The sequence below is a fragment of the Pleurodeles waltl genome, chromosome 3_2 (genome assembly GCF_031143425.1).
Source record: "Pleurodeles waltl isolate 20211129_DDA chromosome 3_2, aPleWal1.hap1.20221129, whole genome shotgun sequence".
Taxonomy (NCBI): Eukaryota; Metazoa; Chordata; class Amphibia; order Caudata; family Salamandridae; genus Pleurodeles; species Pleurodeles waltl.
In genome coordinates, this window is record NC_090441.1 from 8,211,482 (window position 1) to 8,230,578 (window position 19,097).

A 19,097-nucleotide genomic window follows, 5' to 3' on the forward strand; every position below is an offset into this window, starting at 1 on the left:
TTGCATTTGTTATAACCTTCATCTTTTCTGGGATCTGTAGGAGTGAAATGGTGCATTGCTTCTACACCTAGTGCCCGATGTATGATGTGATTTTGTGGTCGCAAAATGCTAATTTTGTCTTTTGCGACCACAAAATGGCCTTTCCAATATAATATCCCTGTTTTGTGAGCCGCAGGCAAATACCAACTCGCAAAATAGGGATGGCGACTTGCAATTAGGAAGGGGCATGCCAAGGGCGTCCCTTCTTCATTGAAAGTCACAGTGGCATGTATTATTGTTTTGTGACCATAATTGCTGACACAAAACAATCATGAAAATATTTCTTCAGAGCAGGTAGTGGTCCTACGGATTCAAAATATTGTAATCAAAACACTCTCTTTGTTCAAACATGTGGAGTACAGTCCATATCATAAGTCTTTCAGACCAATCCGTTTTGTGTTGCCAGGTCTTCTTTTATTGTGAAACTTTGATTCAGTTCATGTTCTCATACAGTTCTTCATCACAGTTGTTTAGTCTTTGACAGCTAACACGTGTTGTGTCACAAAGTGACTTTATCGAGGCTGTGAGATACAGAAATGAACACATGTACAAGAACCAAATGTACAAGATGAACCCTGACTTTATGTAAAGTGATTTCCCAACAACAAGCATTGACATGCTCACACAAAGTGTAGTGCAGACATATGTAGGGAATAAATAATGTATCAAAGATAGTGCAACATGTGTACCCCGTATATGTGTTATACTCCTAATGTGAAGGATACAGTTAATGCAAAGACAGATACAGATAACTAGAGATCATAGTAGAAAATCCCTTAGGTTTCCATGAAATAAAATGTTTAGAGGAGAAAAATCATTATGTCTACCTTCAATAGTATCTAGTGCTTCTTAATTCCTGGTAGTGGGTAGAAAAGAAAGAGGTATCAGGGTCACTTTTTTATTGTGGTGACCAATAAGTGTCACGAAGGTCCAAAGGAAGCTTGTAGTTGCATCTAAAAAGGCACTCCTCTTATTAGAGAATCCAAACTGGAGGTAGTGTAATCCAGAAAGAGATTGCCAGTATAATGGTCGATACACAAGATATTGTAGGAGATATGTCCTTAGAGTAGTATATTCAATAGAGTGTCATGTATTTACCCATGGGCCGTGATAAGCCCAGTAATCTGTAGATAAAAAAGAGAGAGGAATGGGTAACAAGTAAGTTGACTCTAAAGGAGTAGTGACAGGTTGCAAAAAAATATAAAATATAAAATATAATAAATTGTCATGGTGTGAAAGAGTAATCCAAGAGTGTGCCAAATGTCTTATTATTTCACAGATGCACTAGACCCCGTTGCAGGGTCATGACCCAGCAAGGTATTTCAACAATAACTGGAAGAAATACCGAACGGGAAAAGGAGCGTGACGTGATACATGAGCGGTGATGTGGTTACAACTAGACTTACAAGTACAAACAACTGGAAGTAATGACAGTAAGGAAAACGGGATGCATTTAAAAAACAAACTGCTTTATTGAAAACATCCTCAGCAGGCCATGATCCCTGTGAGTGCGGCCATTCCCAATGGAGTCACAAATTGCTACCTACCTCATGAATATTGATGAGGTAGGTCAATTGTGACCCCATTGGGAATCGCAAACAGTGTGGTTGACACTGTTGTACATTGCAGATTGCGACAATCGTGGGAAGACTGGTCATTTCTCTTCAGTTTGCAGATCTCAATGCAATGTGAATCTCATTGCAGAGAATAAAATCGAGGATGCCCGAGATACGCACAAAATTGATGAGTGCATTCTTACCACTGATGAGGAGGATACCAAATATGATATCTGCAGTGCCGCTGTGGACGTCAATATCTCAAAGAGTCACAAATGTGAAATATACATTGATGGAATTAAAACTGTGATGATGGTGGATTCCAGTTCCCCATTTTCACTTGTTTCAGAAACCTTTTTCAAGGAACATCAGTAAAGGAAGGAAGTTAGAGAACATTGACATTAAGTATTATGGTTACAGTCATACCCTTATTAATATTCTGGGATTTTTTGTGGCTTCTAGTTCTTTTGATAATTGCACCATTCGGGAACAAATTTATGTGGTGGATAAAGGTCATCATGGTTTAGGATTTAGACGTCTTGGGAATTTAGGTCTTATTTTGAATCCAGTGGCTGAAGTTCCAGTGTATTGTATGGCCACTGATCAAGTATAGAAAGCATTATTAAACATATAATAATGTTTTTAAAAAAGGATTGGGTTCGTTCAGAGGGTTCTCCTATGAGATCAAATTAAAGAAAGGAGCTACACCAGTTAGTCACTAACTAAGTAATATTCCCCTCAGTCAAAGGAAAGATTTAAGTGAATTCCTCAAACATTAGAGGAGGGTGTCAATGAACCAACTGACTCACATGAATGGGTTTCTCCCATTGTTTTAGTTTAAAAAATCTGGTTCACTCAGATTATGTGTTGATCTGAGATCACTGAATAAAAAATAGTAGTTGATTGTCACCCACTACCCAAAATACAAGAGTTGTTGGCACAACGTAGTAGGGCGAAGTATTTTACCATCCTGGATCTCAAATCTGCTTACCATCAGATTACTCTTGAGGAAAAGAGTAGGCATCTTACTACTTTTATCACACCTGATGGTGTGTTCAGGTACATAAGGATGCTGTTTGGTTTGGCCTCGGCTGCATCTGTGTTCCAGAAGCGGATGTTTCAACTTTTTTGGAACATGAATGGGGTTGTGGCATTCCAAGATGACATTCTTGTTTTTGCTGATTTCATTGAGGCTTATCATATCATATTGTCAAAAGTACTGGAAGTGTTACAAGTCAGAGGCATGACTTTGCAAATGTAGAAGTGTACATTTTTAACACAGAAAGATAAGTATTTAGGACATACCATATCGTCTGAAGGTATAACTCCCAAGCCTTGCTTGATTCAAGGTATAGACAATATGAGTGTGGCCACTAATAAGGATCAATAAAGCTCTTATTTGAGTTTATGTGAATTTTACTCATGGTTTAGGTATAATTTCTCACAAATAGCCTTGCCATTAAGGAATGTGCTAAAAAAAGGTGTTAGATTTACATGGTTAAAGGATCATCAATTTGCTTTTGAAAAACTCAAAAAATGCATTATCAAGGCATTGCCACTGTCGCCTTTCAATCAGAAAAGACATTGCTATGTTTATTTGGATGCTAGTTTGGAAGGGTTAGATGCTATGCTTACCTAGAAAGATCAAGGTATTGAAAATTCTGTAGGGTTCATATCAAGACCTTTGTCATTATCAGAATCCAAATACTCCACTATTGAAAGGGAGGCATTAGCCTATACATGGGCGGTTGAACAGTTTAAAGACATACTTATGGTGTAGTGATTTCACTATTAAAACTGATCATAAACCCTTGTTAACCTTGCTTAATAGTAATGGCGCAGGTAAAACCTCTTCTCGTGTGGTGAGACGTTTGTCTAAAATATATGAATATAACTTTCATGCTGTTTATATTCAATGAACAGTTAATATTGTGGCAGATTGTCTTTCTAGACTTCCTGATTTATCACTTAAAAGTGTACCAGAACTGGTGGAAGATTGTGTAGTTTCTGTAATTGATAATGTATTATCTTTATGTGATGGTGGGTTTACAAAGCAATCTTGGAATAAGAGTTTAATCGAGGATGAAGAATTGCAGAAAGTTTGTGAATTCCTTAGTTAAGGATGGTCTTGTGAAAGGGTACTTTTGCCATCTCTGCAGGTATTTTGGAAAGTCAAGGACTCTTTGGGGCAGATTTATGAAACGTGGCACTGCACCTAGTGCAGCAACACTTTTCTTGTGCCCCTCAGTGCCCCCTAACACCACCATGTGTGTGCTGTATTTAATATATGCGCACCATGGTGGTAGTCAGGGAACTAGCATCAGAATTTTTTACACTAGTTTAGCGCTTTGCCGAGGTTTCCGCCAATCAGCCTAGCGGGAAAGTGGCGGTAGCATTGTCTCTGGCTCGTAATCGAGTCGGCAGCAATGCAGTAGCCTGAGGGGTGCACCAGCACCCTCACAATGTTCACTGCAGACAGTGAAGATTGCGAGGGTGCTGGGCAGGGGACCCCTGCATTGCCCATGATAAGTGCATGGGAAATGCAGCCCCCCGTGGCCCCCTGCTCCTGTTTTGCACCAGCCTTTTCACCACGAAAAGGCTGGTGGAGAACCAGGTCGTAGGAGAATCAGTAGGTCGGAGCTGACCTGGCTGATTCTGACCTGCACCCACCATCAGCCCATCGGAATCACCGATCCCGGCGGAGTCGGCGGAATCCAGGCGGTCTGACCACCATGGTCTTAATGTGGCGGTTGGACAGCCACAGCAGAGGCGGTCCTGACTGCCAGCCTCGTAATGAGGCCCTTAGTGCTGAAGGAAAAGTGTGTAGTACCCCTTAAGGGTATACATCAAAACATGATTAAATTAGCACATGTTGGGCATTTAGGTGAATCCCATACTATGAAAAGGATCAGGAAAATTTTTGGTGGCCGTATATGGATGATCAAATATCTATGTTTGTAAAGTGTTGCTTTGTTTGTTGAAACTCTTGCAAATCTTTGATCACTAAAAAGGTGGATTTCACATCATCTGAACTTCCTACATGTCCTTGGGACAAATTAGCGTTAGATGTTCTACGACCTTATGAGAATCTGTCTGGATGCAAGGTTTATGCTTTTGTATTATATGATTATTTTTCCTAATGTGCAGCAATCAAATGTGTGTCTCAACCTTCCACTGACAGTGTTATTTGTTTTTTGAAAGAATGTTTCTTTAAGGAAGGATTACCATCTTACATTATCACTGATAATGGTAAACAATTTACATCTGACAGGTTCCATAAATTTCTGAAGGACAATGATATTAAACATTGCAAACCTTCACTATATTCCCCCAATATGAATGGTCTAGTTGAGCGGTTCAATAGTGTCATTGTCGAAGTTGTACAAGCTGCTTTGGCCAACAAACTCAGCTTACCATACGCCTCCTAACTTAACTATGGGGTATTCTCCTTTTTTCGATACTGAAGATTTGCATTCCACGCACTTTGTTATCCACGTCTTGGTTGAAAAAACAGTTAGCTGTTTTTGATATCAAGAAAATGTATAGACAAATTGAAATTGAAATGGGAAATGGTGTGAGGTGTAAAGAGCTCTTAAGTCCAACATACAAATTAATGACCAGGTCAAGATTAAGCTACCCCATCATGTCAAAAAGGGGAATTCTAATTGCCAGATTTACAAGAAAGTGGCGTATCAATACTGATGCGCCACTTTTCTTGCCTTGCCCTTTCCCCACCTAACGACACCATGTATGCGCCGTGTTTACCGTACAGCACACCATGGTGGTCATTAGAACAATAGTGTCAAAAATGTTGACGCTACTTTGGCACTTTGCTACACTAGTGTCAAAAATGTTGATGCTACTGTAGCAAAGTGCAAAGAGGCCCACTGATTTCAATGGGTTCATCATTTTAACACCTGCTCTGAGCAGGCTTTAAAAATGATGCCAAAAATGGTGTAGTGAAATCTTGTAGATTTCACGGTGCCATTTTGAGGGTCTCCTAACACCGGAACCTTGCATACAATATGTCAGATGCAGGAGTAATATGGAGCAAGTGGTCGCAAAGTGGCGCAATACATGCACTATGCCACTTTGTAAATATACAAGCACAAATAATGGACAGAATACGAACTAATCAAACATTCACCACCCAGTCACAGATCTGGATTTAATCCATCATTTCTTTTGCTCAGCACGCCACCCCAGTTTGGACCTAGGCATCTGCAAATCAGTCTTGACCCTGTTCCCTATGGGAACAGTCCAGCCCGAACTGCCAGGCCAGGTCCTCCCTTGACCAGAAACAAGCATCCAGGGACTGGTTTCAGGTTATGACCCTTCATCAGCCAGGCTAGCTGGAATCTAGTGACAGAGTGAGCCAGGGACCCACGGCTGGGCATACCTGGTGATCAGGGTGACAAAAGCAGACAAACACAAATGATGTGGAACCAATCAAACATTCACCCCCACCCCCAATCACAGATCTGGGTTTAATCCATCATCTCTTTTGTTCACCAAACCACCCCAGTTTGGACCCAGCCATATGCAATTCTGACTTAACCTTGTTCCCCCTGGGAACAGTCCAGCCCAAACTCCCAGACCAGGGCTTCCCTAGACCGGAAACAAGCACCCTGGGACCGGTTTCAGGCTATTACCCTTCATCAGCCAAGCTAGCTTGAATCCAGTGGCATAGTGAGCAAAGGACCCATGTCTGGGCATACCCGGCACACTTAGGGCAACAAAACCAAACAAACACAAATGATGGACAGAATGTGGAACCAATCAAACATTCACCCCGGTCACAGATCTAGGTTTAATCGATCAGTTCTTTTACTCACCCCAGTGTGGACCCAGCCTTATGCAAACCAGTCTTGACCCTGCTCTCCATGGGAACAGTCCGGCCCAAACTGCCAGGCCAAGTTCTCCCTGGACCCGAAACAAGCATCCCTGGACCGGTTTCAGGGTAAGACCCTTCATCAGCCAGGCTAGCTTGAATCTAGTGGCATAGTTAGCCCGAGACCCACGTCTGGGCATACCCAGTGCACTTAGGGTGACAAAAGCAAACAAACACAAATGTTGAATGGAATGCGGAACCAATCAAATAGTCACCCCAGTCACAGATCTGGGTTTAATCCATCAGTTCTTTTACTCAACATGCCAGCCCAGTTTGGACCCAGCCAAATGCAAATCAGCCTTGACCCTGTTCTCCATGGGAAAAGTCTAGCCAGTAAATATGGCGTAAAATATGGGACGGCGAAAATTGCCTCCTTGTGCCACATTAGCGTAAAAAAAATATGCTAATGTGGCACAAGGGGCAGCTAGGGTCTATCTTAAATCTGGCCCTAAGTTTTCTAAAGTTTTTTAAGTGGTGTGTGTGGGTAAGACTTCAGTGAAACTCAATATTGGTTCATGGTGGAACTTGAACAGAGTGGGTAAAGTTTTTAATATTGCAATGGGAAGTGAAACCTGTGAAAACACTTTGAGTTATGATTTGAATGTAGGTGATTCATTTGTACCTTCACAGTCTTCTTCTTTTGCATATTCCGCTGGTGATTGCAGTCCAAGGTAGATCACTTTAGAAGCAGGTATTGGTGGTAACAATGATATACACAGTGACTCTGAAGGGGATTTTGAGATCATTGACACTACCACTTCATTATTAAAAGTATTCATCTTTTATTGTTGCCAAAGTGAAACTATATATGTTCAGGTAATTTTTTATATATGGGCTCGTGCGTTCAGGAGCTGTCTTTGTTATGTTCGGACCTAGAATGCATCTTTTGTACTTTTGGCATTTGGATTTGATCGCCGTCCTGGCTGTCCGTTTTTCTGCTGCTGGGGACGTTTTACTGCAACTAAACCCGTTTATTTACTTTTTACCTCATCAGTGATAACTACACACCATGTAGTGCTGTCATTATTATTTGTAATATTTTTCACAACATTCTCAGGCACTGGATCATTATGGGCAGCAGCCTGGTTCCACTTTGACTTCGGATATTTTAACATGGGTATGAAGTGACTTTAACCTGGTGTAAGGAAAAATATACGCATGTTGAAATTACTAGACAAAGATGCATGTTTTCAGTTAGACACAGTTGAGATGAGAGCCTTGATCAATGCAAACAATTACTTTTCACTACATTTACCATAATACATTACTACTGAACTACTACAACATCTTAGAGTTTGAACCACCTGTGAAAAGTTAGTAGGGATTCCACCTGAACATTATGGAAGTCGATCGGTTCTCAGAACTGTAGGGGCACACCAAGCTTTGTCTGGTATGCAAACTGATTAATATATAAGCAGCGGATGAGTACATCTGAGTATTCGGAATACTCTTGTCTGATGAATGCCACAAAAAAACATGAAATGGATGTTGAGGGATTTCTAGTACTGGTACTGATCTGACTGGAAAATACTTGATTACCAACAACTGAAATGTGAGTACAGCGAACTGCATGGTAACTTACATCTGAGTAAAAGGAACTACATCTAACGTAATACTTTGAGGGGGTGGTGAGGCATGTGAGAATGGGAAGCACATCTATGAAATATGAATGTTTAAGTCCCCTTGTGCTCAGCTGTATGATGAAATAAGCTTTGGATGAAATGATTTCTTTCCCTAAAAGGGGAAGACTTTTTGTGACATTCTTGCAGGCATATTGAAGATATGTCTATTAGTTTGGCTGCAGCAACTTCTCAATTAAACCTAACCCGAAAACAGGAGAGCAAAGCTTAAGAGAAGCTAGGAAATGCAGATCATTCTCCAGTAAGAGATCACCTAGGGCATTGTCACTTCACAAGTGTTTCAACTTTCAAAGCTCCAATATTCAGGGAAATACTTGAATATGCATAATATTCAATCAATCCATCATCATTTGTAAAGCACAACACTGTCACCCCTAGGGGCATCTAGGCACTGAGGTTGGGGCATCTGCATCGAAAATCCAGGTCTTGAGTTGTTTTCTGAAGTCTGCCAGGGAGTGGGCTGTTTGGAGGTGGAGGGGGAGGTTATTCCAGGCTTTGGTGTTGACGTAGAAGAATGTGCGACCCCCGCTGCGGGTGCAATGGATGCGGGGGACTTGTGTGTGGGCGAATGAAGAGGAGCGCGGGTGTCTCACAGGAAGATGGAAGTTCAGCCGGTTGTTTAAGTACGATGGTCCCAGTTTGTGGAAGGCTTTGAAGGCATGTGTGAGCATCTTGAAGTGTCATCTTTCCTGGACATGGAGCCAGTGGAGTTTCCTGAGGTGAGGAGTGATGTGGGTATGCTTGGAGAGGTCCAGGATGAGTCTGGCTGCTGCGTTCTGTTTTGTGTGGAGTCTTCTAAGGAGCTGGGAGGGGATGCCAATGTAGAGCACATTACCATAGTCCAGGCGGCTGGTGACAAGAGCCTGTGCGACGGCTATTCTGGTGTTTACTGGGATCTATCTGAAGATCATGAGGAGGGTGTGGAAACAGGAGGAAACAGGTGCAGAATTTACTGTTGTGATGTCACCAATAAGAAACGAGACAGTGAGGCATGCATACTAAACAGCATTTACTCCTTTACACATAAGACTGCAGACATTTTATTGATGCAGTGTGAGTGTTTAATCACACTTCACGCACTAGAGGGAAACATGCTTACCAATAGGTCTCCTTTAACCTGCATAACATTTGATGAATTTAACCTGTGAGATCATTTAAGAAGTTCACAATAGTGCACTTTAATTTTGTGATCAGTGACTTACAAAAAAGGTTGTGTAAAATTAGGGTGACCGAATTGGAAAACTAGTAAGAGGGCCATCTCACAAAAAAGAAGTAGGATTACAATGTTGCATCAAACGAGAGACAACGAATGACTTAATTGACAGCGTTGAACAATATAGAAATCACTGACACTGAGGCACTAAAGGAAAATAAATTCAACTTTTACACGCAGCATCAACTGTGTTAATAAAATGCATTCTGATAATAGTAGTTAACGTGCTGCACTGGAACACTTTAAAAATTGCCTCCCATTGTGTTCAGTCCAACGTTTCTGAAATCCGGGACTTATGATAAATGTACTCACATTTTCTGGGACAGATGGCGAATAACCTGGACTGACCCGGTAAATCCAGGATGCCTGGTTACCCTATGTAAAATGTCCTTCACTAACTCGCCACCGCTCGTGCGGTTTCATTATGCAGCAATTAAGCAGCCCCACCACTCTCACTCACTATATTGCCAAATGCTTGAAGGTCGAGAGAGGGGCAAATTAGAAATGTATAGCGCATACAGCCTCCTATTATGACGTAGGCTCCCCACTTTGTAAGGGTATAACACGCAGCTTCTCACGCTCCCTTCCTGAGTGCCACGGTTTGTTTAAAACCGACTGCAAACAGTCAACGTGCTAAGATCAAAATCATCTCCCTCTCCTTTCACCCCTCCTGCAACATGATCTCAGTCTCAGGTTAGTCACACACACAAATGCAACAAAGGAAAGGTATGAGGTTTTTATAAGGTGAACAAAAGGGACAACTGAACAGTAATGTTGGTTTTAGCACACAGTGAAAATCCGAAATTGTTTTGTAACTTCTCTGTTTTTTGCAGCTCATTTTTCCTAGTGTCCAAGAAAGAGGATCACGATCAAGGTAAATAAGTAATCCAGAAACAACCACTGTGGCCAGACATGTAGATACAATATGGCTGATCCCTAGAGAATGCAGCATGGCTTGAGCCTCTGAACCTCTCTTCCACGTTCATAGTGGATGTATTATGAAAGTGGATGAAGGTCCTAAACCTCCTGAAATGTTGCTTCCCAGCAAGTATTATATAAAAAAAAATCTGACACTTGTCACATTGAGCAAATTCTGTGTCATGTCATCATAGCCCACAAATTCTGCATTACTGAAGGTCGGTGTCTTTTTCTCCCAGGACCAATTAAGCACTGTGATGTCTTTCATCATTTTTATGTTTTAAAAAAAGTGAAAGTTAATTCACAGTAAAAAGGGTGTACCATTAATATAATATAAAGACAGTAACTTAAATCATCAACACGAGGAAGCTAAGTAGAAGAAGCAGATGTTGGAATAGAATTAGAAGAGTGTGTTGTAGATCGAGAGTGAGGTATTCAGTGGGTGAACCCTACTGGAAGTTTCAGTTGGTTAGCTACCCGATCGAGCTGACTGTGTGTTTTTGGACATGGAATTAACTCTAAGTGGGGAAATTTAAATTCTTTACTATTATATCTTGCAGCTGGTTGTGGGTGTCTAATAGTAGCTAGTCATTTTAGTTTTTATCTACTAGATTTTCGCTAATTGTTTTAAGCCACAAATGTGCCCAGTAAAATATTAGCAACTTGTTAATTATACATTTCATCAGGAGAGCTTCTGCCCAGAAACCTACAAGTCACTTGTTCAGATGCTACCACAGCAATCTCAGACTTCAAACCTTCTAACATCAATAAAAATGACCACCATTGAGTAAGCAGCATGATAATAACAACTACAGGTTGAGCAAAATCCATTATGTAGTGTTATGTCCACACTCAGAATACATGATCTTCCCGGGTTGGTACTAGGCCTGGGAGAAATTCTAATTACGCAAGAGTAATCAGAGTAATTTCAGTAAGTACGCATTACTCTTGTTTTGCGAAATTACCAAAATTACGTGATTATGCTAGTTTGAGGTATTAAGAGTAATTTGGGGGCAAACTCCCACTACAGGACCATAGGAAAAACAAATCAAGAGAGAGCAAGCAGCTGCTAGTTACACTTGCTTGTGTCCTGTAGCAGTTAGTGTTATTTTCTCAGTGTGAAATGCATCCCCGGGCAGATTTTTGTTGCAAGGATGCATTCTGCACTAAGAAAATAGACCTATATGCTGGATTAAGCTTCTCACGTAATTGCGCTTAATTACGAGTAATTTTGCCGTAATTACAAGTAATTGTCCTATAGAAAATTATACCAGTTACACCCACCCATAGTCAGCACCACATTCAGAATGTGTGACCTTACAGTGTCGGTACCACATTCAGAACCTCGGACCTCCAAATGGCAGTACCACATTCAGAACTCAGAACGTGGAACCTTCCAGTGTCGGCAGCACGCTTGAGAATGTGGAACGTCCCGTTGTTGGCTCCAATACGCTAGTGATAGCTCTTAAATCCCCGTGCTTACTTGTAAGTTATCTGTGCTTTTCCAAATTTAAGGAGAGATTTTAAAAAGTAGTGATGGACAACAAATGAAAAAATGCATATTCAGATAAAATAATACTGTAATTTTATTCCGCACATCTATAAATGCATCCTTTTAAACATAATGGTCATTATCTCCTTGATAATTAAAATTCCATTCCTGCGGTCTCTCACCCCATAAGGCACTATAGTGACAATGTTTACACCCACAGGCTTCCGATATCCTCCGTGCTTTATGTTTTTTCAGCTGCCGGGTGACTGGTAGAATCTCACTGTTGTGCCGAAAAGCGTACTTCTCAATTTGCTCTCCCGGATTACGATTCGCCGCCCACGAAAGGCACAATATTTTGAGTATGTAAAAAAACAGGAGCCCACATGAACCGCCGCTTATAATTATGTCACAGCGCGCTTATCTGAAATTAGAGCAGTACATGAAATAGCAGCCGCCTCTTCTCCTGCAAGTTCAAGTCATATTGGTTATTTTTCTTCAAGAGGAGTCAAAATATTGTTTGGTACAATTTTTTTCAGGCCGATTTTACCCTCATGTTATAAAAAAAAAAGAGGGAATGCTAATGTAAATGAAAAAAAAAAAAAATCGTCGCCGTTCAGACCTAAATTCATTCGAGTAGCTAGTTTCATTTGAGTTTTTTTAATGCCGCACAATGCACCCTGAGCCATCTTCTCTACTATTTTGCTTTCAAATTGTATTCGCTGCCATTTGTGTCACATTTAAAATGCTAACAGTATAGAATGTCATTTACAGAATCGGGAGTTTGCTCCGGAAAATTAATTTGACTTATTCCTTCTGCCCGTTCCTATCTCCAGGCCAATATTATGCTAGTCATTCTGCGAGAGTAATACTTAATGAATGGCGCCATTAATATTGTCAGGGTCCGTGGGGGTCTGTCGGTTAACGGATAGGCGTCGACAGGAAGGGGCAGGCACCTGACTCCGCTTAATGTTCCATGAAAATATCAGACAGTGCGGTGTAATTATGGAGCAGGCGATGGCGGACCGCGCCGCCGAACTTGGGAGTTTCTTAAATATTTTTTAAATTAGACGCCGCGCGTCTGTAATTTACCAGAAACCTTTACTGGCACAGATATGAGTTTTATAAAACAATATCACAGGCTAAAAAGAAAGGCGGCAGTAATACACAGAGGGCAGCGTTAAACAGTTGGCCGCATTGATATGTTTTTAATTGAATGACCGCATGGATGGAATATTTAATGTTCATATCATGTTATTATACCATTGCCGTTATGTTGTTTTTATTACCATTGAAACCAGATTGAAATGTGATTGCCGGGCGTGTTTGTGGAAGTGTGTGTGTTTTTTTTTCAGTACAACATTGATTTTTTTGTATGCCAATGTAATATTTTTTATATCCTACAGGGATGCGTTCTGATTCTGCTAAAACACATCATTTATTATTGGTGCAGTCAAAAAGAGTCAACAAACAGGATCTGTGGAGTAGCAAGGGGAAATGTGCACCTCATCTCCTGGATGGGCAGTAAAACACAAACATGATTCAAATGCTTCAGACCCTCACACCCAATATTAGATATTGGCAACATTTTCAATTGCTCCTCGAGCTCCACATCAGTGGTAATACTTATATTTAAAATTTCCCTTTTTTACAAAATGCCTTTACACGGATCAATTTCCATACACTTAATATTATCAACAAATCACAATTAATAATCACTTTATCCAGTTTGAAAGAGTGGTTGAATTGACCCTAACACGTTTTGAAACTGTGACCCACCTGGAGGCAAACACTCCCTTTTCCCTTCTCTTCTCACTCGTCCCCCACCAAGTCCCACTTTGGGACAGGAAATCAAATAGAAGATCGACCAACACTGTGGTGGCACAAGAGAAGGACTCGGCTAGGGCCTGTGGCTTTTAAAATGTGTCCTCTGTGGAATCATGAGCACTTTTTAAGGGGATCACTTTTCTTAAGTGATCTTTTAAGGCTTTTAAGTGGTACTTGAGTGGAGATCTTGCCTGGCCAGTGGACCACAGCCTAAACATAAAGCAAGCATTGGGAAATCCAGTAGGGTTCACGCATGCAAGAGCAATTTAATTTATCAACTTTTATTTGACATGTTGCACACAAGCTGCTGTACAGTAAAAAATAAAGCGCTATGATGCGTCAGCAATGACCCTGTGTTAGCACTTCTTTTTTCTTTAGCAGCAAATTTTTCTGTGCAATGTGTCTAAAAACATTAAACAGAGACAAATAGCACTCACATCTGCATTAGCTTTGTTTATTTTTTTTATTGGGGACAGGAGGATAGGACTGGGCAGGGGGAACCGTGGAGGAAGGTTAGCAACACAACTGACATGGGGTTGAGGGCAGGGGAGCGACAAGCAAACCAAGGGAGGTTTGAGATAGGAAGGAGGGAGCAGCAATACCACAGAGGGTGGGGGAAATGTGAAGGAGAGGATCGAGCAACACATGGGCAGTGTGGCGGAGAGGAAGGGAACAGCAACACAAAGGAGGGTGGAAGGAGTCCAGAGGCAAGCAACACAAGGGAGGCGTAGGGAAGGAGGAAGGGAGCAGCAACACAACGGAGGGTGGGGGGAGTGCAGATAAGCAAGCAACACGAGGGAGGTTTTGGGGGCGGGAGGAAGCAGCAACACAACAGAGGGCAGGGAAGTTTGGAGGGAGTGCAAGGGTGCAAGCAACATGAAGGAGATGGGGATGAGAATGGGAATAGCCACAGAATGGAAAGTGGGTGGAGGAGTGCAGGTGGGTAAGCAAAACTAGGAAGATGTTGCAGAGGGAACAGCACCAGGATGGATAGCGAGCTTGAGGAATCGGGAAGGAGTGTGGGTGATGGGAGGAGGGAAGGGGCAGGAGACACATGCGTTTGTATAGAGTGCATGTAAAAACATTTTTTTTAAAGTACCTGTAGAGGCACCTGGCCAGTGGAAGGACACTGGCCATAGACATAGACAGGAAACTGTACTTGGTCATGCTCCACAGAAAGGAAACACTTAAAGACCCAGCAGAATGTAGGAGGTGAGCAGGAGGCAATGACCAATAAGAAGAAAGGAAACGAGAGGGACATTGAAGCCAACCAATGGTAAGTAATAGTGAGTAGTGGTAAATAAGATGTATAGTCTAAGCTACATTTGAAGCTTTTTTTTTTTTGTAAACAAAAGATTTCACTGACAGTGCATGCACGCTGTCTCAGGCGACACCTAAAAATGGTAATTTACCTCCTAATCATAAAAATAGCATACAGTCTTCCTCCAGCTACATCATTTTATTTCACTCTTTTTGTTTTCCTTAGTCAAAGCAGTCTTGGTCCATAATTCCTAATTCACAATACAACCTAACAGGCTTGGATAGACTTTCATTTTAGTGTTTGAAAGGTGCATGCTTTGAAAACCTTTTGCCAACAGTGTGCGTTTCAAACCTCCTATCAGATTTCATTTCCAAATAAGTGCCACTCAGCTAATTTAAATTTCCAAAGGATGATACTATTTATCTCTTTCCACACTCCTCAACAAGGTTATTGGGTCACTTCTGTTTTTAATTTCGAGCCTACTTTCTATATATAGCTGTCTATGTGGCAGAGGTTACATTGCATGCTAGATCAAAATGAGAAATAAAAAAAAACATAAAACACAACAAAATAACACTCCATTTGCAACCCAAACAGTATAGAACAACTGCAAAACAAGCCACCTGGTTACCAGTAAACTGGGTAACTCCAGACCACTGCACTAAAATGTAATTTAATTTAAATGTTGTAACATTTATATCAACATCACGTTTGATATCTCCATTATGTAATTGCAGCTATAATTAACAATGTAAAGGGAAAAGCTTGTTGAGAAGGTGACATATCAGGGTGTGTTAGGGTACAGATCTTGTATCCAATCCCACTGTGTCTAGATCGATGCAGACGGTCAAGAGCAGGAGTGGTATAGTGAACTTCCAGCTTAATGCTTTGTTACCATAATTTTTTCCTGCAGTTTTTCACATGTAAAATTATCGCCTCTTTTGTTGCCCACATTTTTTTTTTCAAATTCTTCATATTACTAAGTCATCTTTCAAGAACACTGTTTCCCATTCTGGACCTCCTCGAACTCTTGAGTCCTGGCTAAACTTTGGTCTTTAACTCATACCAATAAGCCAATGGCCGCTCAGTCCCTATATACTCACATTCAGCTTCTGATTCAATTTCTCAAGCACATTCAATAAGTCGTGTTAGCCGGCAGATACCGTGTCCACTGCTAGGTGTGGAAGCTAAAAGCCAACTGGAGGTTGTGTAAGGTTGATACAAATCAGCATAGATTTAAACGTGTTTTATGCTCTTGCTCTCTTTGATCTCATCTTACATGGAAACAAGAGGATGGAAATGAGGTGACCAGAGTCTGGGACTTTTCGATCGTCTGAGCGCTTTTATTGGTGGTGGGGGCATTCAAAATATATCATTGTATAATTGAGGCACTTAGTACTGCTAACTACTGTTATGGTTTCTAGGTTGATGGAATCTATGAGAAATGATACTGGACGCAGGGAAGCTGGGATTTTATCAGCAACCTCACAGACTTAGGGGGTCATTAGGACCCTGGCGGTCTCCGACCGCCAGGGGTAATGTGGCGTCCGTACCGCCAACAGAGACCCGTATTACGACCGCGGCGGTAGCGCCGCGGTCGCACCGCCGGGGCCGGTGTTTTCCCGCCGTTTTAGCCCCGGCGGTGATAATCCGCCAGGGCAGCGCTGCAAGCAGCGCTGCCCTGGGGATTATGACTCCCCTACCGCCGGCCTGTTTCTGGCGGTTTGCACCGCCAGGAAGAGGCTGGTGGTAAGGGGAGTCCTGGGGCCCCCTAACAGGGCCCCATGCAGCTTTTCACTGTCTGCATAGAAGACAGTGAAAAGCGCAACGGGTGCTACTGCACCCGTCGCACGGCCGCAACACCGCCGGCTCCATTAGGAGCCGGCTCCTATGTTGCGGCCACATCCCCGCTGGGCCGGCGGGCGTAAACTAGGTTTGCGCCCGCCGTCCCAGTGGGGATGTTGTAATGGGGTCCGCGGGAGTGCGGCCGCATTGGCGGCCGCACGGCGGTGCCGCCCGCCAAGCTTGTAATGACCCCCTTAGAATTATTTAGTAGGTTTTCAATATGACATGCGGGATTGGATTGGGATCAATTGGGCATGGGCACTCCCAAAAAAGTGACCCACATTCCCAGATTGTCCCTTTCATGGATCACCCTTTCATGGTCTCATTGGACTTTTTTTTACAGAAATGTTTGGTAAATTGAATATTTTTAAATCTTATAGGACGGATAACATTGCTATAACTAGAAGCACTGAATTTTAGCTGGATGGGCGAGGAGAAATGCAACCACCCAAGGACTACAACACCTTATCTGGCTAGGGTTTTTCTCCCTAACTTTTTTTTTCACTTTTATGATTGGTATTTTCAAAGTTCTGGACAGTACAAAACTGAAGAAAATCACTCTAAGCTGTTATTTTTTCCTCTGACCCGTATGTACTTTAAACAGTAAACATCGAGCAAAAGTGCTTTAAAATGTGTTCTAAAGCTGTCTTAATGATCCATGACTGATAGTTATTATTATTATTATTAAAATAATTTGATATTGCACATGAATCACCCCAACCGGGATATCTTGGCGCATGATCAACCAGAAGCAGATGAACATGGATTCTAAAACAGTGCCGTTTTTTGTTGTTTCCTACATTTGCTGTAATCAGGTCAGGTTTGGACCCAGAAATTCAATCTATTCCAGAGGGTGGGAGCCAAATAAGAGAAAGCTCAATCACCGCATCTGGTTCGCTTATGCGAGGAACCGACAATAGCTTTTAATTACGAGAGCGCAAGTCTCTAGTGGGCAAGTAGCGCTTGATCTTCTGACAAAGGTACTTGGGGCCTTTCCCTGCAGTGCTTTATAAGTTAAACAGCAGATTTGATCACTATTCTTTACTTTACTGGTAACCAGTGTAAAGACCGTAATAGGCATGTGGAGGCCGTTCTAGGGGGGCAATTACAAATCAGCCGAGCGGCCGTGTTTTTGCACCTGTAATTTAGACAGCAGTGCCTCTTTGGTGGATGCCAATAGTGCATTTCAAAAGTCCAGCTGGCTCACCACAAGAGCTTGTACCAGGGTCTTTCTGGCTGTCAGAAGGAGAATGGCAGAGCTTTCTTTAGTAAGCATAACATATGAAAGCAAGTGCCTGTTATGGATAGAACTTGTTCTTTAATAGTGAGTTCCTGATCTACCCTAAGTCCAATGGTTTTTACAACCTTACTTGGAGTAGGGACCTTGCATAACTCCAACGGCTACCAGTCTGAAACCCACAGATGTTTAGCTTCCCAAGCAGCATAAACTCAGGTTTCCCTGGACTCAGTTGAAGGAAGTTATCCAACATTCATTCTGCAATAGCTTTCATTTATGCCAAAAAGCGGTACTTCATCTTCTCAATATCTTTGTCTAAGGAAATGACTAGCCGTATGTCATCCGCATTTGAAAGGACATTGAACCTGTATGGTTTATTGACCTTGTCCAGGGGTGCCACATATATGTTGAATAATGTAGGGCTTAATCATGAACCTTGAGGTACTTTTTTGTCAACCTGTCTAGGGTTGGATTTGAAAGCTCCCAGCAAGATACCCTGAACTCTGTCTTTTAGGAAATCCTGTAACCAAGTCAGGGCAGAGCCAGTGATCCCACATTCATGTAGTCTTGTCAGTAACTTGTCATGGGACACTGTATGGAGTGCTGTGGCTAGGTCTAAGAGCATGAGCATGGCTGGAATGTCCACATCCAGAGAGCACCTAATGGTGTTAGTCATAGCAACCAAGGCTGACTCGGTGCTATGCTCAGCTCTAAAACCTACTTGCGAAGGATCCAGGATCTCATTCAATTCAAGATATTCAGTCAGTTGCTTATTAATTAGACCTTCCAGAAGCTTGCCAAAAAGCAGGAGTAATGAGATGGGTCTAAAGTTTGAAAGGATAGAAGGGTCAACATTGCTCTTCTTTTGAAAAGGGATGATCAGCGCTGATTTCTAGTCTAAAGGAATTTTCCCTGTCTCAATTGATAGATTAAATAGCAATCTTATAGCTGGAGCAATATGGCTAGATGGACAGGGGTCCGTGGGGGAAACAGATTTCACACTTTTCAATACCTGTTGCATTATTTCCAGAGAAACTTTTCCAGGCTATTACACTTGAAATCAGGGGAAGGCCAGCCAATTTCCTCAGAACCAGATGGGGGGACCCACTAGCAAAGTTTTGATAAATTTGATTCACCGTTTCCTCAAAAAACTCAGCGAGGGAATCGCATAATTCCTGTGT